The 21,268-nt window shown below is 36.4% G+C and overlaps 1 protein-coding gene across 9 annotated transcripts in view; it reads right to left on the bottom strand.

Moving 5' to 3' along the window:
* Window positions 1–21,268, bottom strand: part of SLC16A7 (solute carrier family 16 member 7) — a 155,120-nt gene that overhangs the window by 78,911 nt on the left and 54,941 nt on the right. Inside the window, exon 1 of one of the 9 annotated variants that reach the window (XM_037168008.2) lies at window positions 8,122–8,193. The exons of the other annotated variants lie outside the window; for them this stretch is intronic. The gene's annotated coding sequence lies outside the window, so the exon portion shown is untranslated. Of the gene's footprint in view, window positions 1–8,121; window positions 8,194–21,268 lie in introns of those variants that run through there. 9 annotated transcript variants of the gene reach the window in all.

Below are 21,268 nucleotides of genomic sequence, written 5' to 3'. Positions count from 1 at the left end.
TGTAATATTCACTGAACCATTGATGAAGAATTTAGTGCTGACTGGAACCAAAATGAACCCAAAGTGAACCACAACCTAGATGAGAGCTACACAAGCTGCTGAGAATAAATCAATAGGTTTGATCCTGCTTGTCACTTCTGGAAGGTCACCAGAAAGAAGCATCATCACAAATGCAGAGGAAAGAAAAACTCATTCCCTTTCTCCTTTTCTTACTACTGGACTAGTCAAGCCCGTGAACCCCACAAAAAATACAACACAGTTGTCTGGGAACTGATGACATACTCACGCCACAGCAAATTAGAGGTAACTAAACTACTGGAAACACTTCACCACAGCTCACTGCGTTCATTCTTCTCCCCCTTAGCTTGCTCTTACAGGCTGCCCTCTTTCAGGTTTGGCTGCAACTGAGCAGCGCAGACATCCATAATTCCAAGCATCATTTTGATCCTAATTTAATTTTTCCACATTTTAACTATTTGAATTAGATTTTGTTTCTACCTTGCCTTTTTCTCATATATCGTGACATCTACCCATCATCCTAGACCAGAAATTCTCCTGCCTGACTGGTTACCATTCCAGTAGAAACAATTCACTCATGTTTGTTCTGACTTTGCTTCAGTTTGCATGAAGAGCTCTCAGTCCTTTGTCCTAATGCTTCCTTTCCATTCCTTCGTGCTCCACAAGAGAATGTTATGCTTTCTCTGACACTTACACCTCAGCCTGACGTGACAAGCAGCTGCCCTCCCTGTCAATCTGCTCACTAAAACAACGTTTTAAAGCTGGGAACAATGTCACATAGGGGATTCCTGTGGAAAAAGATTATTTTAAGATTATATTTGTTTCTGAATGAGGGAATAGAGAGAGAAATAAGGGGAGAAAAACATCAATGTGGAAGAGAAACACCATTGAATTGGTGTTTTTTCTGTTCTTCATAATTATCTGTCTCCTACTCAAGCTCGTCCTGTGTCCTTACCCACTGACTCTGAGCTAAGCCATATCACAAGGAAATATAAGCCAATGACATATAGGCCACATGCAAGAGTACACTTAACATGTGTCTGCATGTGTTCACTCTATACCTGTGGTCCTTATATTCTGACATGACAACATGTACTTTTAGTTTAGATCCCTGAAAATAAAAGCCTGTTTGAAGGTAAGCTTGCAAAACATTGAGGAACAGGGAATACTCCCAAACTCATTCTGTGAGACCAGCATTACTCTCTGATACCAAAGTCAGATTAGGACACTACATGAAAACAAAATTATACACCAAATTCCCTCATGAACATTTGTGCATATATTCCCAACAATATACTAGTAAACTGAATTCAAAAACCCATAAAAGTATCACACGCCATAATCAAGTGGGCTACATCCCTCAGTACTAATGATGGCTCAACACAAATCCATAAATGTTAACAGAGTAGAAGATAAAAATCATATGTTCATCTCAATTGACAAAATTCAATGTAATTTTGTAACAAAAACTTTCTAGAGGTTACATAGAGTAGGAATGAAACTCAACATACAAAAACCATATATGATAAGGTCTCAACTAATATCACACTTAACAGAGGAAAACTGAAAGATTTTCCTCTAAAATCAGGAACAATGCAAGGGTATTCACTCTCCCACTTCTATTCAGCATGGTACTAAAGATCTCAGCTAGAGCAAGGAAGCAAGAAAAACAAATAAAAGGCATCTATCTGTAACAGAAAAGAAGTGTCTCTGTGAATAATATCAACCTACCCCCAAAAAATCCTAAATAATCCAACACAAACCAGAACTGATCAATGAACTCAGTAAAGTTACAGGATACAAAATTATATACATAAAGTATCTGCATTTCTACACACTACCAATGAACTATTTTAAAATAATTTTTAAAAAACCATTTATAATGTCAGAACAATAAAATACTTAAGAGTACCTTTAACTAAGGAGGTGAAAGATCTGTGCACTGAAAACTGTAAGGTTTTTATTTTAAAAATTGGAGATAGAAATAAATGGAAAGTTGTCCGAGGTTCATGGATTACAAAAATTAATAATGTTAAGATGCCCTTACTAATCAAAATAATCTACAGATTCAATACAATCACTGTAAAGACAGTAATTTCATTTTTCACAGAAATAGGAAAAAAGGAACATTTACATAGAACTGCAAAACACCCTAAATAGCTGAAGCAATCTTGAGAAAGAACAAAGCTAGAGACATCATGCTTCCTAACTTCAAAATCTACTACAAAGTTTTAGTAATCAAAACAGTATGGTTTTTATATAAAAATAGACACATAGACCAATGTAACAGATTCAAGAACTCAGAAATAAATTCATGTGAATACAATCAACTAATAATTGACAAAGAAGTCAAGAATAATAAATGAATAAATGATTGTCTTTTTTAAAGTGCTGAAAAACATTGAATAATCACATGCAAAAGAATTAATTTGAGCCCCTATCTTATACTAATCATAAAAAATTAACTCAAAATCAATTAAAATTTAAATGTAAAAATAAAATCCTAAAACTCCCTGGAAACTCTCGGAAAAATGCTGAAAAAAGTTCCTCAACAATAATCTTCAGAAAAATTTTTTTTGATATGATACCAAAAGCACAAGAAAAAAAAGCAAAAACAAACAAGAAAATGAATTTCACCAAATTAAAAAGCTTCTGCACAAAGAAAGAAAGAAATTCAAATGAATAAAATGAAAGGACAACATACAGAATGGGAGGCAACATTCACAAACCATCTGTCTTATCAGAGGTTAATGTCTAGTCTATATTAGAAACTCATACAACTCAATGGCAATAAAAAACAAAGCAATCTAATTTTAAAATGGGCAGAAGACCTAAATAGGCATTTTACTAAATGGTTAGCAGATATATGAAAAAGATAGCAATTTCACTAACTCATAAGAGAAATGCAGGTCATAACCACAATGATATATTGCTTCATACCTGTTGGAAAGGCTATTATTAAAAAGACAAGAGATACCAAGTGCTGGCTAGCACATGGAGAAAAGAGAAACTTGGTGGATTATTGGGAGAAATATAAATTAGAAAAGTCACTGTGTAAAACAACATAGAAATTCCTAAAATATTAAAAAAGAACTATGTTAGGATCCAACAATACCATTTTGAGTATACATCTAAAAGAAAATGAAAACATCATCTTAAAGAGATACCTGCATACCACATTCACTGTAGTATTGATACACAATAGCAAAGACATAGAAACAACCTAAGTGCCCATTCACAGATGAATGGATAAAGAAAATGCATGTGTAATAGAACATTATTCAGCCATAAACACAAGGAAATTCTGTCATTTATGCCAACATGATGGACCTTGAGGACTATGCTAAGTGAAAGAAGATAAAGACATATACTTTACAAACTCACTTACATGTGGAATCTAAAAACATTGAACTTGTAGAAACAGAGAATAGAATGGTGGTCACCAGGGATTGTGGAGTAGGGGAATTGGAGCTATGTTGAATGAAGGGTACTAACATCCAGTAACAAAATGAATAAATTCTGGGGATCGAATATTCTGGGCACTGTGACTATAGTTAACCAAACTTTATTATATACTTAAAAGTTTCTAAGACCGTAGATCTTAAATGTTCTCACCACAAGATAAAAAGGATAATTATATTATGTGATGAAGATGTTAACTACCTGTCTTTGGGTAATCATTTTGCTACATATATTTGTATAAAATCATCATGTTTTACATCTTAAATTTACAAAATGTTTTATCTCGATAAGGCTGAAAAACACAGAAACCTCCTCCCCCAATCTCCCACATACACACAAACACACAAAAACGATGAGTCAACAGTAAATTTTAAAAAATGGTTTTATCTTTAGGGGTAGGTTGGGGTGAAATAGAAAAGGAATGAATCATTTCAAATGATGTTTTTAGTACATTCTGCAGTTGAATGGTAGGTTGCAGAATATTCATCACACTAATCTATTTTCTATCTTATGCAAATGTTACTTAAACTTGTTTCTATTTATTAAATATATATGTGATATAAAGTACATAACAAATAGTAATGTTTTGTATCTCCTTAGTACATGAAAGTACTGCAGGAAGGGATCGTATACTATTATCCTCCTTGCCTTCATTCACTGCATTTTGTTTCATTTTTTCATGTGACATATTTAATTCTTTAAAAATACATTTAAAAAATCAGAATACCAAGTATTTCGAATACCAAAGTAGGTATTCAAAATACTTGGAAGAGTAAGAGAAAAGTGATTTCTTGGTTTTCTAATTCTCAGAAATCACAAGCTCAGTTCATGGGGAACTGTACATAATTATTTGTCATTGTCAAGTACATTCTCTGTGCTTGAGTAGATAATGGTAATAAAATCCAATAACTAGTAAACAGATTTTTATATAAGCATTAGTGTTACTGTTAGGTGCATTTTTTAAAAATCAGAAGCTACTTAACATCAAAAAACGAAAAAAGCAGAATTATGTCAGCCTACTAAATAAACACTAGAATTAGGTGTTTTATAAAATAAAAGCATTTTAAAATTAGTTTATTCTAAATGCACATGTTCTTAGTATAAAAACATCAAATTTTTCATCCAATTAGTAAAAGAACACTGTAAAAATACTAGAAAATGATGTAAATTGTTTTTACCTAGAAGCATAGTAAATCAGAACCAAAATGTCAAACATTAGTCATTGAGAACATCAATCTGTACAATGACTCTGCTGTCAAGTTCAGGTTGAGGCTTTATCATTTTAGAAACAAGAAATCCATGAGTCATATTTTACCCGAGACTCGAGAATACATGTTCACGCTTGTACCCTCATACATTTCTTGACAATTTGCCAGAAGGTCAATCGACAATGAAATAATAGAGATTGTAAGCTCTGACCAGATTTCATGAAAGTGGATTTAATGATTATTTAGCTCGCACTGTCATTTGGACTCATGAATATACCCACTGGAAAATATGAGGTAGTCTGAGAAACTAGAAAGACATATAATAGTCCTGAAGTGCACTCATAATTAAATGCATGATGTGTAAACACTGAATAACATCAGAATATCTGACTCCAGGTCATTTTTTCTAGAGTGAGCCTTCCTTTTTAACATTTTATAGCCAAAGAAGTATAATTCATTAATTTATGATAACTACATAATTTTTATTATTGTGCACTGTATTTATTCAAAAACTATAACCCAACTATGGTAGATTGCAAAACTGGTCACAAATTATCCCCCTCCTTGTAGTCACCTCTTTAAATAGTTCCTTTTCACATTAATTCTGGGCTTAGCCTGTGACCTGCTGTGTGCATTAGTCTTCGTGGGCTGTCATAACAGAATACTACAGATGGCTTGGCTTAAACCACAGAAATCTATTTTCACACACATCTAGAGGCCAGAAGTCTAAAATCATGGCGAAAGCACGGTCAGGTTCTAGTAAGAGCCTCCTTCCTAGCTTGCAGACAGCCACCTTCTCACTGGGTGTTCACGGGGACTTTTCTTGGTGCATGTGTGCAGACCAAGAGAGATCAAGCTTGCTGCTGTCCCTTCTTAAAAAGGAAACAATTCAGTCAGACCAGGTCCCCACCCTCATAACATAATGACCTTTTGAAGGCCCCATCTCCAAATACCACTACACTGAAGGTTAGAACTTCAACACATGAATTTCGCGGGAATATAAACAATTAGTCCATAACATGGTGGCCAATGAAACAGCAAGTAGATACTCCAAAACTATTGGTGCATTTGAGTCTCTCTTCTTTTACTATTCTTGGTACTCTTGTCATTACCAGCCTATAAAAAACCCAAGCTAGAGGGCTGGATAAGACACATGCCCTTGTCCCATCTTAGTTCTTGCTAACCTAGACTGGTTTGGTTATGAATGGCAGGGCCTAAGAGCTGATGACCAGTGCTATCACTCTCTGAGACAATTATCACTACAGGTTAGCCCCACCCTCCCCACCTGCTGGCCCTTTCAAATATTAACACTAGTTCATATGTCACCTAGGCTCACATATCCTTCTTTGGACATGATTACATGAATTACTGGTCACCTTAAACAGGTCTACCATCAAAGCTCTTCCAGGAGAAGGTTCCTTCATTTTATCACTTATTACTCAAACAACCCCTGCATGGAAGGAGTTCTTCTAAAATTAGGAGTACAATGGTAAAGCAAGATAAAATCCATGCCTTCACAGAGTATAAAATGCTTTGAAAGAATAACAACAACTATGGCAGGTGGGGGGTTATAATATTCTGTGTCATCTTAACTAGAGTTATCCGACCATCAAACTACAGAAGAAGACTACAATGATTATTCTCAGTTCTCCCATTTGTGTTACATAGATATTATGCAACTCAATGCATAGAAAATAATTCAATCCATTCTAAGACTTATGGCATTAAGGTGTAATTTTCTCATCAAAATCTAGATGAGCAAAAAATTGGTCTCTGGTAATAACTAATGTATTAAGGAGTATAATTAAACCTGCCAGAAAAGATCATAAACATAGTTTGGCTAAGTTTTAAATGAAGAGCACTATTTAACCAAGTGAAAAGAAAAGACAAAAATGACCCAGGAAGAATACACTTTGCAAAGGTTCCTGGTAAAAGAGATGCTGATTTACTTGGAGAAATAACAGATGAAGTCAACTCCCTCTTTCTGTTAGACAATCAATGGTGCCCTGGAAAACATCACAGCAAAGTCCAACAAAGGCTGATGGCACTTGAAAGAACTGATGCACAAAATGAAACTCATAGTGTTAGCTTCATAAAATGTGTCCACTATTAAATTCAGTGCTATGGGTAAGAAATGTGATGTTTTCTTCACTGGTGCCTCTGTCCTCCTAGATTATATGAGACAGTGATTTACTATTTCTATGATTACAACCTACAGCAAAAAGAAAACACATTAAATGTTAACGTAAAAAATTTATTGCTAAAAATTAAATATCTTAAGTATTACCAATGGACAAAGAAACCTGTATTCACTAACAACTTGTCTAGTCTCTGTAACACAGTATGCCACCTTCCTGGGTTAGATTTAATTTTGTTCAACATCATGAGATTCTTATCTTCAGTATTTATTCTATCTCTATGTTGATGGCACAGTTGTACTGGTATATTTCAGAGCTACCCTCAAGTAACAACTGAATCTATTGGCCAGTTATAGTCAGCAAGAATAGCTCAAAGTTCATTATGCCAAAATTAACTAATCATTTCTGGTAGATGTTCTACACTCATATATACAGTGCTAAAAATTCTATTCAGTGGGTTAGCTTCTTTATCGGTGAAGTATTATGTAGCAAAATCATCCTGACATGCACATTATACTGCTCAAAATTCTAAATTTTATAAATTCTTGTAAGATATTTTATGATAGAGGTGATATAAATAGAAACTTTCTTCCTATAAAATATCTCAAGTCACAATCAATATAGCTTTGTTAAAGCTTCGGTTCAAATGACTGACTAAATCTAAAACTGCATTTGAATTAAAATCCTCATGCTATATTAAGTACTCTTACAGAACCATATCAGTACAGAGGTGGCAAAACCTTCCATTTAGTTAAGAATACAAGTAAGTCTCTTTAATTTTTATACAATAATGCCACTTTTGCAATGTACCCAATTAGAATAGAAAGCAGATCTCTTTGATCACAACAGACAATATGGAACTACCAACCATTTAAGTCTTGATTGTTTTCTATCCAACTTTAGTCAAAAGTCAGTTAACCAATCAAGGTAATTCTATGATTTGCATTTGGGTATAACCCCACTGCTACAAGCACAAGGTGATGAAAAATAAAATCTGAAAAGCACAAACCAAATTAAATAACTAATCAAAACAATAATAACAACCACAAACATCTCCATTGCCCAGAAGCACAGTGTGGTAAGACAGTGAGTTGGCTGGATCTGTAACCTGAAGCAGTCAATGAGGGAGAAGTTCATGTTCTGCATAACAGAGGGGACTGAACTGAGAGTCTGGCTGACTAATGCCAGCCAGGTGCTGAGCTGGGCCTACCTTCCGGTACCTTCAGTCCCTCCTGAATGGAGAAGAAAAAATGAAACTGTTTCCCATCACCACGTGGGACAGTTTTTGTTTTTACCTTAGAGCCAGTGGAACACAGGCAGAAATGGCATCAAAATCCAAAGGAAGCAGAAAGAAAGGAGCTCCTACCCTTTGTGACAGCATGGATGGAACTGGGAAGCATTATACTGAGTGAAATAAGCCAGGTGGTGAAAGACAAATACCATATGATCTCACCTTTAACAGGAACCTAATCAACAAAACAAACAACCAAGCAAAATATAACCAAACACACTGAAAGTCAGAGCAGGATGACAGGTCACCAGAGAGGAGAGGGGAGGGACGTTTAGGGAAAAAGTTTGCAGGAGCAATTATAGAGGACACATGGACAATAACAGGGGCAGGTGGAGGTGGGAGGGTAGTGGGGAGGACTGGGGGGCTAGGCTGTGGGGGGGCAGAAAACTGTACTTGAACAATTAAAATGTGGGGGGGGGGAGAAAAATGAAGCTACTCCATGGCTTAAATCCTAGATTTCTTCAGCTTCCACAGAAGCACAGGATGTGGAACAGTGGTAACTCCCTTACACTTCAAAAACTGCCCATTGAAGTTGTACCTATATTGCAATCGTAAATTTCTCTCCTGGGTGTGCGCAAAAGATGTGTAAAAATTGTTTTACAGCAGCATGGAAACAAGACTTTTAAAAAATTAGAAACAATTTGACTATGTATAAAAAATATTAAAGTTTATTTATTTGTAGAATGGAATATATAGTCAAAATGAACAAGCTAAAGCTGTTTTAGGCATTTCGAAGAAAGCATGTAGCAAAAGGAACCAAAACATGATGGTTTAGAAAATTCTCAGCCTATCCAGAAAATATGCTCCAAAAACAGTCTAAAACAACCTGAATCCAATCAATTATCTCAGTAGGAGTGAGGAATAGAGATTCAAGTATCCAGAAAAGATCTGCAGAGAACCCTCTTGTCTGGTGACTTCAGTGTTCTGAATTACACAAGAGATGGATGAAGTATTTTTAAAATGTTCTAGCAGCATAAACACTACCAGACTGCACTGAAAAAGAACAGAGATAAGATGAGACTAAGAAGAATGACTCTGAGAGGAGAACCACAGATGCAGAGGCCTCAGCTAAGGGCCTGCTCAGTTCTAGAAGGTAGAGCTACCTGCTCAGCTATAGTGGCAGGGCTGAGGGCGTGAGGCCATCCCAGCAGGACCAGAGGACAGGACAATGGCCATGGAGAATTGTTCTCAAGACTTAAAACCTAATGGAATTTGCTCTGCTAAGTTACAAACTTGCTTTAGGCCAGCAACCCCTTTTCCCTTCCAATTTCTACCTTTTGTAAAGAGAATGTCTATTTTATATGTATCCTACTACTGTATCTTGGGATAAGATACTTGTCTAGGTTTCACAAGTCCACAGATGGAGAAGAATTTTGCCTCGAATGAGCCATTCCCCATGTCTCACCCATACTAATTTACATACAAGGTGATGCTGGAATGGTTAAGGCTTTGGGGATGTTGGAATTGGGTGAACATATTTTTACACGGGAAGGACTTGAGTCTGGGGCGAGTTAGGAAGCAGACTGTTACGGGTTCACTTGTGTCCCTCACAAAATAACTTTAACTCCTAACCTCCAACACTTCCGAATGTGAGCATACTTGGAAATAGGTAATATAATTAGTTAAGATAAGGTTGTACTGGAGTAGAGTGGATCCTCAGCCAGTATGATGGGTGTCCTTATAAGAAGATGGCTGTGCGAAGACCAAGAGACACAGGGAGGGTGGCACATGGAGATGGAGACATACTCTGAAGTAACGCAGCCACAGCCTGGGCCCATCAGAAGGTAGAAAAAGAAAGGAAGGATACTCCCCCTGGAAGCTTCCAAGAAAGCACAGCCTCGCTGATACCTGAATTTCAAACATCTAGTCTCCAGAACTGAGAGAGAACATGTTTCTGTGGCTTTAAGCCACCTGGTCTGTGGTTTTGTTGCAGCAGCCCTAGAAAGGGCTCCGTAATAATTTATAGTCTGCAAGGTAAAGTTTTATATAAACTCACAGTTTTCATACGAAACAAGTGAAGGAAGCACTATTATTATCGTTATAAACCTTGTTTATAGGTCACTTAATGGAGTTTATTTCAGATTATGTGATTTACCCAGGATTTACAAAGCAAGTTAACTGAGAGGCTGGGATTTTGAGCTAGGTTTTCTGATGCCTACTCCTTTTACAACATTGAAAACATTGATATTCTCTGTTTCTTTTTATTTTTTTAGATCTTGTGTGTTTGTGTATGTGTGTGTCTTTAATATCTATAGGTAACTGCCAAAGGGTCTTGGTGAACTTTTTAGCAATTCATGGAATATACTAGATAATGGGCCAAAGAAGCATAGAGGAACTGTTTGATAGTAACCTGATTTGCGTATTCTCAGTTACAAAACCCTGAGAAGTAGGCAAATATCTAATGGACACAGTGAATAGCACCTACATATTAAATACATAAAGCCAGGTTCTGAACACAAATATCTAATATCAAAAGATGAATTGAAGAGTCTACTAAAAACATGATAAGACAGCTATACATACTCAACTTAAAAAAGACAGTCTTAACTGTTAAAATCTCTTAGTTTTTTTAATCATCATAAATCAAGTAATTGTTTTATACTTAGATTCCCTAAAGATTGATTCAGACTTTAACTGATGATACTTCATTATTTATCTATGTATTTTCATTTTACTCATATTTTAAATTTTCTTAATTAGTGAAATTTCAGCCACCTAACATTTAACTTATAAATTATGCACCAGTTCACATGACTTGACTGTGTTTCAAAATGAGAAACAGTAGAACTCCCCCTCTTACCTTCAGGATATAAATATACATACACAAATCCATATTCAGACAAGAAGGACTAGATTAGATAAATTATAATAAATTGATACACAAATTTTAGTGATGCCAAGCGTGAATCTGGAAAATATCGCTTCGTATCTACCCTTTAAATACCAGAGCTGATTTAGCTATACCTTCAAATGGAAATGTATGAAAGAATACAATATGATTTCCCTTTCAAAAACATCATAAACATGGACTCAAATCATTAACTCTATGTGTCGGCCGGTAACCAGAGACTTTGATTTCAGTCCCAGCATTCCCAGTAACTGGTATGACTTTGACTCTCTGCACTTAGTCCCTCATCTCTAAAATGGGATGTTCTCCACATTTCCACTGCACAAGCATCAATCACTGCCTGACATTTAATTTGATTTCAAGGGAAATATAAATGGAAAACTGCATATGTAGCACCATAATAAAGTTTAGCTTTTGATGCTTGTTTTTCTGTATCACTTGGGTTTACATATGAGCAAAACAAATTTTATTGGCCTGGAATACTTGCTGAATGAAAATAACAATGGCTAGATACTTTTAAAAAAAACAGAAACTCTCTAGTACGTTTATCTAATTTGTGGCGTTAAGTGGTTTAAGCAATATATCTCTTTATGTTGAGAACTCAATGCAGAATATGATTACTCAGTAAATGTACAGAGCAGATGCTTTTATTTTTAGAAGCTAGCTTTGAAAACTGAAAAATTTATAAATTAATGCCTTTAATTATATCTAAATTAAACAGATGATATCACCTCAATGTTAACTATACAATATATTCTTATTTTCCCACAATATAATCCCAAAGTTTTGGGGAACAAATTGCCTAAGCTTCATAATAAAACCTAATTTATTTTTACATTTTGTTAAATAAAGTAAACATACGCATTTATAAATCATTCTGATTTTTAAAAAATAAGATTGCTTTTGATATTTTTATACTAAGTAAAAGTGAAATTTTAGTGGTTAAAGATTCAGTGTTATTTTAAAATTTTCAATGTTAGACAAGCTTTAAAACTTTCCTGACTAATGAAGACTTTGCAGACTCTATAAGGTACTATATTATGTTAAGTAGCTATGATTAATATATCTGTCAACCAAAAGGTTTAAGAATGACAATAGTTTCATTAAGACATTTAAAAATTCTATTTTCCTCATACAAGCAGAGTGATTCATTAGCTTAAACTCAGTACAACTCAAAAACAAAAGCTTTTTTTCTGTTAGGCAACATTTATAGAGTTTTTCATTATTTTTTCATCAAGCTCAAAACATGAAATCATTCTATGTTACAGGAATTTAAAAACCCACAGATTTATAATCTGTAGTATAGTTCAGCATGGACACAATTTGTATAATTTAAAAATTACCTGAATAGAAAAAGAGCATGACTTTGACACTTTTCCCAGGGCTCAGAGACAACTGATCATTAACATTTAGCCAGAAGCAACCTTGTACACAAATCTCAAGACTCTGTTTTTCCCTTCCCACTTCTGCCTCTCAAAGAGGGAAAGGTAGCTCTCTCTCTTCTTAAACAACTCGCTTTGACACTCACAATTAGTTTATACTTTCCACAGTTAAAGTTAGCTTGGCTTAAATTATAACATGTCTTGGGTCAAAGAAGGTGACCCATCTGGCAACTTGAACTGCTGAATATAATCTTCCGATTCCCTTTCTCTGATGTTGATTCAGCCTCATTTTGAACACCAAACCAGCACATAAGTTAATATCATGTATAGAACATATTGTAAAATTACTATACACATAATGTGTCAGTGAATCTTCACTGAGTCTAAGACTAGATAGCTCAGTAAGTTTTGAACAGTAATAAAGAAGCCAAGGTCATATGCTGAATCCCTTGAGAGCCAGTCAGTCAGTTTCATTTCATTTCCTAATCACACATTGCAGTCCCTACTCAGCCAGCCATTCTGTGCACACATACCATCTGCCACAAAAGTTCTCCTTGAACGATGGCGAATCTGATGGTGGGGCAGTGTTGCCATATTTGCTTTAGAAGAAATTACAAGAACCTTTACAGAAATAAAGAGCTGTTGCTTATTAGGTATTTCTCATATTCTAGGTAGGTTTTTACCAAATAATTTAAATCCATGATCTTCCTATAAGCCATATAAGATAAGCATTATAATACATAATTTAAGTATGAGAACTCTAAATCATAACTCTAAAGCTCAGAGTTTTGATTACTTATGTCAGGTCATGTAGTTAATAAACTTGGGTCCTGGATTCCAATTCAAGTTTGTATCCAAATTCCATTTTCTTCTCCATGAAACAGCAGTGCAACTTTTTCACAGTCAGTGGGTGAGAGAAGTTGATTTCCCGTGTGGGGGATACCATATTTAGATGTAGGCATTAAGCAATAGCCTATTATAAAATGCGCTTCCCAAAGATTTTGATAACCGCATTTCTAAATACATAGAATGTTTACAAGAATAATGTAAATAATCTCTGGGCATTTGCTATAATTTAACCAAATAAAGCAAATACCTTTAGAAGATAGAATGTGGTATATTTCTGTACCCTCTAGTAAAAACTTTAGTTCAAAAAATAAAAGCATCAGGAAATTTTGTGTAGTTCACAACTAAGCACACGCTAACATGCCAACCAAATTGCAGCGTGGGTAGCAGTCATGCAGCATGTCTGACGATCAAAACCAGACATCTTTCCTGAGAACTCTCCAGATACCTTTATCCCAACACAGTGAAGTGCTTAGTAGCTAGTAAGTGTTTAATACATTTATTTGGGGTAAAATTACCTGATGAGTTATAGGTGATTCATTGACTGAATATAACTTCATTTTGTACTGGGCAGAGGCACTTCAAAGGACATTCTTTTTCAAAAGATGTGGAGGAATAACAGGTCAAAGGGTTGTTTATGTTATCAACTACTTTTGTATAATGCAAATATGATGGTAATAATCAATTTAATGCAAATAAATGATTATTGACTTTATAATTGTAAACATGTTTTCATTAGAAGAATGCCACATGTAAAAGAGTTGTATGTATAATTAAAATATTTACTTAGTGTTATTATAAAAAGTTCTACAGTTAAAAGAAATACAAAGATATGTCCAGTTTTATATATAACATTATGTTATCAAGAAAGTAACTTAACCACGTAAGATTTGGGGGAATCTTAGACTTGGGGGGAATGTGAACAATATATTTTGTATAATTTAGTTTATTGTTATTGTAGTATTAAATCTTTAACAATTACTATCTTGAGTGATAGAAACTGTGGTTTGTTAACTTTATAGACCCTTTTAGAAAAGTTTAAAGAGCTCCAATTATACATTACATATTTGTTTCTACATGTACAATTCATTTTTCTTACTAAATTATTTGAACATCTTAAGTATTCATTTTTAGCAAATCTACCAAAAATTCAAAATCACATGATTTAAACAGTGTTTCCTGAAGTAGAAAAAAACTGCAAATATAATTTAGTGACTTTAATACACAACTTTTAATGCCTATGTAATCACAGTAAAATTTGAACACTTTCACTCACTTTACTTACAAGAAATATCTCTGAGTTAAATTACAGAAAATCACATTATCAAAGTTGAACAGCTGAGTTCTTTGTGTTTACAGATAAATACAGACAGTTGTGACTGCTCCATAAACCTTTTAGAAAATTAAAGCCAAATCCAGAAAGAACTTGTTCACCACGAACCTCAGGGGAGAAAATAGCTGAAGGTGACTAACCTTTGCCAAGGTTACAAACTCTCAAGAGTAATTCCAAAAGTATGATAATGTGAGCTCCTATTTTTAGTTCCAGTTTCCAAACTTTTGCAACAATGCAGGTACAGGGAAGAGAGGAAGTATACTCTTGAGAGGAAACCTGGATGAAGAGCACGTGTGCTCCTGGAACAGGCTGTTGATTCTGAGTGTGAAACACAGCAGTAGGGTCTTGGCAATGAACTTGTTCATAGTAATATTCCCAAGTTCTGTGTGGCATTTGCACATTTCCCTTGTGAGATCTTGATGTTATTTTGCATTGTGACTAAGGAGTGGAAATCCTTAGTCATAATGCAAAAATCCTTAGTTCATCTGGAATCCTTCGTTCATGTGGAAATCCCCCAATTTTTCATCTGAATAGAAAATGCAAGAAATTCTATAGGACAGAAACCTCATACATATATTTTGGGTGAAAAAAGGCAATAAATAGTCAGAAGACACAAAAGTCAAAGTCCTCATAACTACTATGTGAATCTTCAAATGGAGTCCTTTTCTCATTTAGATAAACTTTTTCCTGTATTGTTTTCCTGGAAAAAAAGTACCATAATCTTAATATCCATTTAAGCAAAACTGATTGTGATCCCGTTTATGTTCTGAATTCCAGAATCATAGTAGAGCTAAAAGTCAGCATGTACAGGAGAAAATAGTGCAGATGTATTCCCTGATTTAGTTATCCCTCAGTGATAGAGTAAAAGTGAATTGTTAACCTTGATAAGCATAAAAGCAAAAAGTCTTTACTTAAATTTGATTTCACAGAACAATTCCTTTGAAATGAAAGGAAAATGTAGTGGGGGCAAGGTGGACCTAAACAGAAAATACACAGGAATTGTATCATTTCCATAGATTTCACCATTTTTGTTGATGACAGTGGCTCACTGCTAACAGAAAAGAATTACTAGAAGTGATTTGAGTACATAGAACATTTAAGACCTTTACTTCTTTCAGTGCTATCCAGGCAATAGAGCATCTTACTATATTCAGCCAATACAGGAAGAATGTTCATAAAGAAAGTGCTTTAAAAATATCTTCTAGACCAGACTTTGGATTTCACTTAGTCCCCTGATGTCACCCTCAGCATGCACTGTGGTCCCACGGCTTTCTGTTACTTGGCTCAAAGTCTCAGAGTCAGCAACCCCATCTCCTCCTCCCTAGCATCCAATCAAGTTACCAATCCTAGTTGATTCCACAAGGGTTAGTGTAGGTAGCCAGTTAGGTATGAATAAAAAAGAAGGGCGCAACCTGGCAGAGCCTGATCAGGTTGGGAAGCTATAGCTTTGCAGACACTCTAGAGGACAGCTGTGTCCTTTGCCAAAGGGACTGTAATCAACCACCAAGCAAACAAGAAAGCCTGGCTTTCCAATCTCCCTGGGGAACAGCCAGCCCATTTATCTGGATTCTGGGGGTTGGGTGGTTCAGGGGAGCAGTTACACAGTCTGGAGGAAGTCCTTCTACTAAGCACATGCATAGTAGAAGCTAGACGATGAGCAAAACTATGAAGCAAGTGCAATAGGGGCCAAAACAGCAGCCATAAAGGAGACGAAAATCTGAGAAAAAAATCTGATAGGATAAGGACACAAAACCCAAGAAAATCCAGGAAAGGAATTGAGTAGGGGGAAGCTTCAGGCTAGGCCTGGGGATGTCCAAGAAAGAGATTGGAGAGTTTGAAAGAAAACTACCCCCTCCCCAAACCCAAGAAAATATAACCAAAGCTTAACAAAGGTCAGAAGTGTGCATGTTCTCTCCCTTTAGTAGTCATGGGGGCCACAGTGCAGTGCTGACAGCAGGCTGGGTGGGAACAGAGAATGTGCTGGACTACTGGAGCCTCAGATGCTGGGCTGACAGCATGGCTCTCTTCCTGGGCTTGGTGGGGACAAGTGCTAGCCTGCAGGCCTACAGGCTGGACTTCTTCACAGTGAGACAAAGCTGAGCCACCCAGTCTTGGGGGCGACATTAGGTATAGTGTTCCTGGGGGCAGGCCTTTGTTTTCACTCCAATCAATCTTTCCACTACACCTCAAATCCTCCTATGCATGTATCCTTGAAATGCATTTTGTGCAATACTGTGGAAGAATCCTATTTCCTTTGGTAAAGCAGAGACTCAAATCTATTTCTTTTTCTTTATTCCCACAGGCACCACTTAAGTTCAATCAATTTGGTACCTTTCCAACTGTTATGGCAGACTCCAATCTCTCTCCTTGAGCATAGCCTCAATATCTCTCACTAAATTTTACAGCTAATACAAGCTCAGACCACGACACACTGCTAGTTAAAAGAGGTCGATAACTCTTTACCTCCCCTTTCCAACACCCACACACCACAGCCAGCTGTGCATGTGTGTGCATGCACACACACTCCTCCAAATGCCAGGGGATATGTTATCAGATAATATGATCATGCCTGTAGTTTCTACCTGTCATTACAGCCAATAATATTAACATGCAGAATGGCTACTGTCAAAAAGACCAGAGATAACAAAGGGTGGCAAGGATGTGGAGGGAAGGGAATCCTGGTGCACTGTTGGTGGGAATGTAAATTGGTATAGCCACTACAGAAACGGTATGGAGAGTCCTCAAAAAATTAAAAACAAAACTACTGTTTGATCTAGCAGTCCCACCTCTGAGTATGTATTTACATAAAGAAGATAAAACCACTGTCTTAAAGAAATACCTGCACTCTCACATTCATTGCAGCTCTATTCACAATCACCAATGTATGGAAGCAGCCTAAGTGTCCGCAGATGGATAAATGGATGAAGACATATATATACACATGAGGGGGACCCCAAAAACCAGAATTATCTTCTGGGTGGCAGGTCCCTTGCAGTACAGGCTTCTGATAAGTAAGTGTTCTAGGAACCCATCTGTATCAGTGTACCAGGTGGGGTTGTTATGAAAGGCTGTGTTCAACTTCAGTGAATTTTTTAGAAGACTCTTTCAATACATTTGCCCATTTCATGATGGGTGATTTATGTGTGCACTTGCCCACACCGAGTTGAGTGTTCAGTAGTTTTTGGCCAAAAATGACATGACCCCAATGACATGGCCGCACTCTCCTTATTCACCCAATCTTGCCCCAAGAGACTTTACTTTTCTTTCCCCAGATGAAGAAAGTCCTCAGAGGGAAATGTTTTGCTGATGTGGAAGAGGTGAAGCAAAAAATAACAGAAGCACTAAAAGGCATCAAAATCAAGTCCAAAAACTGTTTTGAGCAGTGGAAAAAACATCTTGTGTATTGCACCAAATGGAGAGTACTTTGAAGGAGACTGAAGTTTAAACATGTAATAATAAATACACATTTTTATAAATAAATTGTATATTTTTAGTCCTCCCTCACATGTGTGTGTATATACATATAGATGTATATATGGTAAAGATAAAGACATACGTATTATACATACATAATTCAGATACAGAAAACTGAAATTCTGCCTTTTCTGACTGCATGGATGGACCTTGAGGGCACCGTGCTCAATAAAATAAGTCAGACAGAAAAAGGTGGACCCTGTATTCACATAGGAATCTAAAAATATTAGACTCAAGGAAACAGAGTAGAATGGTGGTTGCCAAGAACTAAGGGGTGGGGAAAGAAATGGGAGCTGCTGGTTGAAGAGTACAAACTTCCAGTTATGAGACAAATTAGTTCCAGGGATCTGAAGCAGGGCATGCTGACTACAGTTAACGCTACTGAGTTGTTTACTTCAAAGCTGCTAGGACAGTACAGCTTTAATGTTCTTGTCACCACAACAACAATGATGTGGCAATTATGTGACGTGGTGGGTGTGGTAAGTAACCTCACTATGGTAAATCTTTTGCAATACACACTTGTTTCAAGTCATCTTATGGAACACCTTAAACTTGCATATGCAACATGTCAACTATATCTCAATGAACCTGGGGAAAATTAAGTAACTTAAAATCATATGGCAAATGCAGTTGATAGGAGTCAGAACAATGCCTCGTACCTGATAAAAGTGCTGTGGATTGCATGTTTTATTCCCCTTTGCTTTCCTGTGTAAACTGGACTTTCTTGGCACCCTCCTCAGCAGACAACACAGCCCATGCACCTTTTCTGCTTCTGTCTGGCCTCGTGACAGGACGCGAGCTCCTCACTAGGCTCCATCCCTGGGGAGGCAGCGATTTCCTACAATGTGCTCCTGCCATCCTTCTTCACCCTGTTCTAAAGGGTTCTTTTAAAAAAGTATTTGATTTAACTGGGATTCAAACCTACACTCCACTTCTTACCTTGAAGAGATGACATAGCCTCTCTGAGGTCCAGACTTTGCACCTACTGGCTTCCTATTTCCCAATGGAGACACTTCTGGTAAAACAGCACTTTGGTCCACACCCGATTACTGAATTCAGGAGAAAAATACTAAGCAAGTGTAGTACAGACTTTTCTTGTTCATATATGCCTTCCTACAGAGGAGGGTGCATTCTGGTTTGATCTATACCATGTCATAATTTTGCTAGGGTAGCTTCTGCTCCTACAAAGAGAAGCTTAAATTTGGGTGGTAAATTGAAATTAGGAACACCATTCGAACATATATAGAAACCACATTCTCTAGTTCACCATCAGTTTTTAAGAAGCAAATAAGTGAGACAAAGGGACTAGCTCAATCTATTTTTCTCTTCTGTGTCAATGAATCAAGTTAACCAACATTTAGTGAGTAGCTAACACACAAAAGTCATGGTGTTATGAATAGTAGAGATGCCAGGATAAATATGACAGGTTCTCTTTTCTCAAACAGTCACTTTTTCATGATGTAAGATAAATTCATGTACAGTTAACAAGTCAGAATTATTACAGCTGAAATAGAGATATAAAGTATTATTAGAGTTCTCATATAATATAATATATAATTTAACTCCACCTCACACATTCATATATCCTACAGGTAATAAACAAAATCATAAAACCTATTAAGACATCTGCCATAACACTGTAAAGCTGTTCAGCATTGTTAGGATTTCATTATCAGGATAATATCATAGAAAAGCTCCCTTGTGTCTGAAACCAATATACTTATTAACCAGATTTTCCATAGACACATTAGCAAATGTGACCGATTTGCTCATAACAGGAAGTCTCAACTCATTATTTCTGGACCATAACATGGAGAAAACTAAATATAGAATTAAAAAATTTTCCAAGGCTTCCTATTCTGCCAAAAGTGTATAAATCTGGCCAATTCAGACTAGAGAAAAGGCCTGATTGTTTGGTAAGCAGCACTGGCATCTACCCACAAACCCACGATTGATATAAAAGACATAGCAACACAGTGAGCAGCTCAGTGAAATCTTTAGTAGACAGAACATTATGGGGTCTGCTCTGCTCACCTCCCTAGTGAAGTTTTTGTTGTGGTTTCAAGGTAGAAAGCTGCATAGCAGTCAAGAAGACATGGCAATATATGTGGTACAGAATTACTTCAAATCTTCCACTAACTCGTTACAGTGATTTTTGCTGAGATAATTGTCTCTTTCTCTCTCCCTCTCTCTCTCCTGCTACTTTTCTGTCAACTGCTGGATTAAAGTTAAAACAGAGACAAGAAAGAGCGATATGCTTCAGTGTTCAAGTTTCTCTGAGGCCACTCAAAGATCTCATATATATATCTCCACATAGTTAAGTGCCCTGAGGAAAGGCTTTCTTAATTTTCTGTGATTTTAGCTGCATCCAGGCAAATGAGATGCTTATGAGTGGCATGTAGGAGCAGTGGGGCTGTAAAGTAGATGTTGAAGGAATGGACCAAAGCCCAACATGAAGATGCCAAATGTATTTGAGGAAAAACAGAAATCTTGTTTAACGGAAGCACACGGTGTAATTATTTGTGTTTGTGTCTTAATCACATATTCAACTGGCCTGTGATTACAGCTGGTACTCAGTATACATAGTCTGTGTTCTCAGCTCGTAAGAAGTAGACAAGGATAAACCAATTCCCCTAGTAAACCATGTATCCAAAGGAAGTGCATGATGTATTATGAGGAACCTCACAAATCATACACTTAGAATGGGACAAAAATTAAGAAATCAAAGAGACCTGTTGTTCCACGATTGACCTAATGTCGCCCTGGCATCAACCACTTTTCTCTCAAACTTCTAATTTTACAGTGTGAGGTTGTTTTAGTTTTCTAGTGTTACTATAATAAACTACCCCAAACCTAGTGGCTTACACCAATGCAAATGTATTATTATACAGTTCTTGAGGTCAAAAGTCTCACTAAAATCAAGGTATCAGTGGGAGGTGTGGAGGACAAGGTTTCCCTGCCTTTTTCAGCTTCTGAAAGTCACCTACTTTCCTTGGCAAGCTGAACCCTCTCCCTGATATCACCTCTCCTTGGTTTATCAGGTTCCTAGTCATTCTACTGGTGCCACGCATATGATCAAAGGTTATCTCAAGGTTATCGAATATAGCAACTCATTCTCCCTCACCATGTAACATAACATATCACTGGGTGTGGGGATGAGAATGTAGGGAGCTCTTATCCTGCCTTCCTCATGGACAGACCAAGATTTGGCCTGAACCTGAGGAAGAAAACAGGATACAATCATAAACTTGGTCTAGGAACTTTTCAT

Source organism: Artibeus jamaicensis, unplaced genomic scaffold, assembly GCF_021234435.1.
Source record: "Artibeus jamaicensis isolate MK-2021 breed Jamaican fruit bat unplaced genomic scaffold, CSHL_Jam_final contig_233, whole genome shotgun sequence".
Taxonomy (NCBI): Eukaryota; Metazoa; Chordata; class Mammalia; order Chiroptera; family Phyllostomidae; genus Artibeus; species Artibeus jamaicensis.
Note: the sequence above shows the minus strand (reverse complement) of the source record. Positions and strands in the feature narration are given on the sequence as shown.